Genomic DNA, 6,776 nt, shown 5'->3' on the forward strand with positions numbered 1-6,776 from the left:
AGAGACAAAAGATTTAAAGAAAAAAGGAAAACGCACACAAGAATTAGAATATTTCCAAGTATGGAAGCGAGAGGCAGATAGACGATGTGAGAATAAACAAAAGAAACAAGAAAAGAAAAAAGAAAAGGCAGGAGTATCAAACCCCCCACCATATGCACCGCTCTTTGGAGCAGCATTACAGTTTTTTCTGAATGCTTAAACCCTAACTGTGATTCCTGTAGCACAATCTCTAAAACTATTCAGACTTATAGCAAAACCACTCACTGAGTTTGCAAAACTAAAAGCACAAAAACTGCTTTGCACTCAGTTTGCAATTTTGTAACACACACTTTGCAAAACTGTAGGCACAATTCACTGCACAACACTCAATTACCAAATTTCCAACACACTCCTAGCAAAAGTATACACATGTATGGCTATCATTAACACTAATTTGCCAACTGTCTGGCACACTTTCACATGTGTAAACTTTTTAGATAATTAGTTCACTTTGCAATCAGCCTAAGCACTATAATACAGGTAAGCTGTGTGTGCGGAGTACAATGGAGGGAGCAGAAAGAGTGAGAAGTAGAGGAGGCCGAGGAAGAGGACGTGGAGGTGAAGAAGTAGGATGAAGAGGACGACAAGGACAAGGAGGAGCAAGAGGAAGATGAGGAGGGGGGAGAGGAAGATGAGGAGGGGGGAGAGGAGGATGAGGAGGGGGGAGAGGAAGGGTAGGAAGAGTAGGAAATAGAATTGCTGATGACATCAGAGCTACAATAGTGGACCATGTAATCAACCGTGGAATGACCCTGAGGGTAGCTGGCCAACGGGTCCAGCCTAACTCGAGCCGCTACACTGTAGCAAGTACCATAAGGACATCTTGAAATGAGAATCGGTTAGTACAGTCACTTCGCACAAAGATTTGTAGCACTGGCATATGCCAATGAGAAACACACCAATACCATTGATGTAAAAATACTGAAATTGTTACTTTACAGAATTGCTAGATGACCAGATGCTGGGGGCAGAGGAAGCATGTTCACTGCAGACCAAGTAACCCATATAGTCATTATGGCGATTGCAAATAATCCTATACTTGGAAATGAACACTTGTGTTTGTTTTGATGTGGTTGAATAAACACCAGTACTTGAAGTTTGGATCCCTCTATGCTTATGGATCAACCCGTTCTCACTCCCAAAGCGTAACATTTTACGCTAGGTGACAAATCGTCACCATATTACGTTTTCGGCTACCCACCACGTTCCTAAATGACGACCTCGGAAAAAAGAGGAAATATGAGAACCGTCTGGACTGAATCTACACATGTTCACTCTTTTTATTCAAATCGCTTAGAAACACGCTATTTAACTTCATTAAAGTCCTAGTTAAGGTCAGGAATAAGGTTATGGTCAGGGCTAGGGATAAGGTTAGGTTTAGGGCTGGAATACAGGGCTGGAACATCTATTACCGCGGAAGCGTCATTGCACTGGATCCCAGCCATAACCCGCCGCGTACCATAAGAACGCCGAAGGTCTCCTTTCGCGTTCCTCAGGAACGCCGCGGGACGTGACAAAACGTCGACATGTTACGCCTCGGGAGTGAGAACGCTCTGTATGGATCTATGACAGAAGTATGAGCTCAAACTGACATGGCCTACCTTGTGCACAGAGAAAGCAAAAGCCAGATGTGTTTTGTATTCATACCATCAGTGTGCAGTTGGCGCATTGTGTGCTTAGTAGATGATGGCTTGTGTGTACTGTTTGATACGGAAACACCATTTTTACGAAGGTGTGAAGAGTTAATCTAGCTGTGTTTGCTTTTGCAAGAGAACTACAATGTTTTGATTATTGGGTGACAGGTTTTCTTATTTGTGTGAAGAGTTTTGCAAAATTAGCCAATGGTTACAAAAAATGTGCTTAAGCAATCAGAAAAAACTGTAATACTGAAGCCAACCCCCACTCCTGCTGCTGTGAAGCCAACCCCCACTCCCGCTGCTGCGACCCCCCTTAAACTATCCTGTGATCTGTTTAGACCTCAATCTGGTCTTTATGCAGAGGCACAAAACATGTTAGATAAAATGGCACTAGGTGAAAATCCACAGAAAAAATAGGAAAAGATCGCTACGGACGAGATATGGGAGGTGATGTCGAACCACCTGGTCCTCCTGGCATTTTTCCCATGATAGTAGTACCAAACCCCAGATACGGCCAACCCACAGGGGAAGGTGAAGTAGATGGAGGGGCACAACGTGATAATAACCCAAATACATTCGTGTTTCGGCCGTGGTCACAAAAAGATAGGCAAAATGTGTTAAAAGACGTTCCCCCTCTTAATGAAGGTTTCATACCCTGGAGAGATGCGGTAGAAAAGATCAGAAGACAGTGGTATTTAAATGGTCATGAAATGTTCCAAGTAATACAAGACGTACTAGGTTTAAAAATGGGAACGGTTAGGGGAAATTTCACAGGTAGTGCCACTGATGGAACGCCCTTAGCACCTGTAAGTCAAGACCTAGAAACCGCCGTCGTAAATTTATATGATCGCATCAGAGTACGATTAGCTCCAAGTGTCATGGTCTCCGTGCCTGCCCGGTCGGCCCCACAAGGCTACATTTGCTGTTTCTGTTCTCTCCCTCTCTGCCTGGGTGGAGCTCACTGTGGGCTCCCGCCCTTGGCCCACACACACACCTGACAACAATCACCTGTCATCACTGGGAGCACTATTTGAGGCTGGAACACAGATCCTCTCGTCGCTGGATGATTGTACTACTGACGTTAGTGTTCTCACAGCTCCTGTGGACTTGTGCTTCATAATTCATGATTTGTGATTAGTGATTAGTCGGACCTGCGACCTCCCTGCCGTGTGAACGTGTGTGAGTGTGAGCAAAGAAGACGTGAGCGAGTGTGAGAGAGCTACCCTGTGATTCCCTGGAGTTTTGGATCCCTTCACTGTACATATATTGCACTGGCACTGTAAATAAACTACACCTTGGAGACACCTAAACGCTCTGCGTTTGAGTCCCTGTAACCAGATCGTGACACCAAAGGCTGACTATGGCAAAATTGGCGAAGTGAAGCAAAAAGAAAATGAAACAGCGTCCGATTTTTTAGATCGCCTGCGTCCGGTTTTTAGGCAACATTCAGGAATGGATTATAACGAAGGTCCTGACGGTCCTTACCAACAACAGCTAAAAAATGCATTCCTGAATGGCCTGCTACCCTCAGTGAAATCCCACGTTGAAAAACACTGGGTTACAATGAATACGGGACCACTAGCCGACGCATTGCAACATGCCGAGCACGCGCTCCGTGTAATAAAGAAAAAAAAAACTGCAAGCACAGGTACTTTCACATTAGATCCAGAAACAGAGTTTATCGCATTTTCAGGAGGATTTAGAAGGTAACAGACAGGGACAGAGGAGAGGAAATAGAGGCAGAGAAAGAGGAGGATTTAGAGGAAAGGGCCAGAGATACGTAGGACAGACAGACTTACGCGAAAGAAGTGAAGAAAGAGATAATACGTGCTGGAATTGTGGCAAGGAAGGGCATTTCGCCAGAGATTGCAAACATAAAACAGACAGACGGCAGTATTTAAATGAATGACTAAAGGAGAAAAAGCCAAATAAAAATGACAAAAGTGACGCAGAAGTATTTAATGTCTATCAATTAGTGTCTGAAGTAGAAGGCAAACCTACACTGACAATATATGTAAATGACAAACCAGTGCAGATGTTATGTGATACAGGAGTATGTAAAACTGTTTTGAACAGAAAACCACAGGAAGTACAATTCTCAGAAGATACTTTAATAGTAAAATCAGCATCAGGTCACGCTACAGTGCAGTGACTGATAAAACCCTTATTAAATGAAAACTAGAGATCAAAGTAGTTTAAAGTAGTTTAAAAAGGTTGGAAACAGACCCCACCGAATAGATATAAATATAAGAAGTACAAAAATAAAATAAATAAAGACAAAATTAAATTAGAATTTATTTTTAACGTATTGAAACTAATAATAGGAAGGATAACAACCTGTAAACTGATATTAACAATGAAACATAGTTGGCATGACGGCCATGCCCAGAATGTATAAAATGAATAAAAGGAAATAATTCACACGAGAACCTTTTAAATAAATAGAGAGATGCATAAGGTACATTAAGGCTGTGTCATTGTTCAGCCAAGGAAAGTGTGTGAAAAGGTAAATGTCTCAAGCTTGGGAAAGGGTGAAACTGCAGATCACCCGAAGCCCTTGATGGATACAAAATAAAATATATAATAATAAACTGCTTGGTTCGACATGCAACAGAGAGAATGAATGTGACCGAAGGTTGGATCTGAGATGAGGCAAACAGAAGACCAGTCTAAAAGGTAGGCACAAACCTGTTCAGAGAAAAAGCAAATTTGCACAGATTGGATGAATTCTAAATTATCTGTTTGCTGAGTAAGATGATCCTAACTATTAAATTGGCTCAGTAGTAGTATAGTGATATACACTAATAAAATATTGTAATATACTATTGTTATCATATAGAAAGAAAAAGATGATAATATTAATAATGATATAATATTAATAATAAGAAGCAACCTAGTCAGTTATGATGTGAGGTGGACGATTGATATGCAGTAGTCTGCATCAAGCTTAAGGTTTGCTCAAACTCAGTATAATGACATATGAGATGAAGAAAATAAAGAAACCATCTAAACTAATTAAGTGCATAGAGGCACTTAACCTGCTTAAAAACCTGTCATTTATCCTAGATAAAATATTACTGAGATATAGAGCACATCTATAATAACAACTAATAAGCCAAACCCTGTAGACAACAGCTAAAGTTACAGGATTGAGAAGCTGAATTAAATATGTGGACACCGCTAAGTTGATGAGCATGTTACACATGCTCATTATCTGAAAGCTGTAATAGCACAGGCATTTGGAGAAAAACAACGCTCGTTAGCATCCCTAGTGAAACTTAGACTCGTGTAAATTAGACTGTTGCGTCAGGCCTGCCTGCATGTGCAAGCCTACGTAGCCGCAGCAGAGGCAGTAAAAGAGTCAGCTGCACGTATGCAGTCATATGTGCATATGAATTGCACACAGGCCAAAATATAAATATATCCACTGACAGCCAGTTTATTTTTTCAGCAGTGCACCACTTTGCAAAAATTTGGCATAACAGAGGTATGGTCACCTCTATGGGTAACCCAGTGCAACACGGCAGCTTATTAAAATTCTTATTGGAAGTGATCACCTTGCCAAAACAATTGGCACTTTGCAAATGTGCAGCACATCAAAAAGACAACTCCGTTGTCACAAAAGGAAATAACTTTGCAGACCAAACAGCAAAGCAGGCTGCACAACAAATGATAACGCTTCTAACATCCGAACGTTGTACACAAATACCACTTGACGTACTAAGAGACGAACAAAAAGCTGCAACAATCACTGAACAAAACAAGTGGCTGAAATGTGGAGCACCACTGAAAGATGACTTAATGGTCTGTGATGGAAAACCAATATTACCAGAGTCGTTACACAGGACAGCGGTTGTAGTGACACATGAAGTAACACATGTGTCAACAGGAGGGAAATATAGTATAGATAAACAATACACACTTTTACACTATAAATTTTTACACTATAAATTTTGAAACTTTAGCGAAAAATTTGTAAGAACATGCCTATTCTGTCAAAAACACAACTCACAAGGAAACTTAAGACCTAAGAGAGGCCAGTTCTCCACACCATCCACATGGATTTTATTGAATTGAATGAATGTCAAGGATCAAAATATGCCTTAGTGATCATAGATGTGTTTTCAAACTGACCAGAGATATATCCAGTAAAAAGCCGAGGCAATCTCCATTGCAAAATGTTTATGTAATCATTTTATTCCAACATATGGTATCCCTTCTCTGGTAAGATCAGACAATGGGACACATTTTGTCAATGATGTGATCAGTAAGGTCTCTGAAGCACTAGGATTCAGCATAAGAAATCATTGTGCTTATCACCCATGGAGTGCAGGGTTAGTAGAGAGAACTAACGGTACCATAAAACAGAGACTCAGAAAATGCCTGAAATAGATAAAAATGCAAAGAGTTTAGTTTATTTAAAAGGCAGTGTGTGTGAGAGGATTATGAAATTATTGTGTGAATGACGCTACATTCTAGATCAAAAGTTAGTTGAATTACAGAGGGTTTGTAGATTGTAATTGTTTTGAACTGCTGTGCGACGCTTCTCAAGTCTCTTGCAGATTAAACCCAGGCGATAAGGTCCATACCAAGTACTCCTAATGACACCAACAGCTTGCAAAATCGCTGAGAGGCCCTTTTGGATCCACCAGAGCTATTGCAAAAAAGGTGGAAGTGAGTGACAGCACAACCTAAAGACACCACCACCCCGACTCTTTGGTGATCTACAGGTGAAGGGAGGGCTGATTGGGTATATCCCGCCTTCTACTTCTCGCCTGTAGTCTACTCACCAGAGTAAATCGGTGTGTCTGGTAATCATGAAGATTATTCTGTTTACCACCTTGGCCCTGCTGCCTTCAGCATGGACCCTGATGCACTTAAAGGATCAAGAAGCCAACTTGCATAGGAGGGCATGGACATATGACAACTCACACCTGGTTGAAGTGACACAGGACCACATCCATCCCTGGATGAACAACGCCTGGTATAGATAATATAGCCCTCTCCTGTACTCACTCTACACCTACGACTGCACAGCCACTAACAACTCCAACATCATTGTGAAGTTTGCGGACGACACTACAGTGGTGGGTCTTATCA

This window comes from Maylandia zebra, linkage group LG7 (assembly GCF_041146795.1).
Source record: "Maylandia zebra isolate NMK-2024a linkage group LG7, Mzebra_GT3a, whole genome shotgun sequence".
NCBI lineage: Eukaryota > Metazoa > Chordata > Actinopteri > Cichliformes > Cichlidae > Maylandia > Maylandia zebra.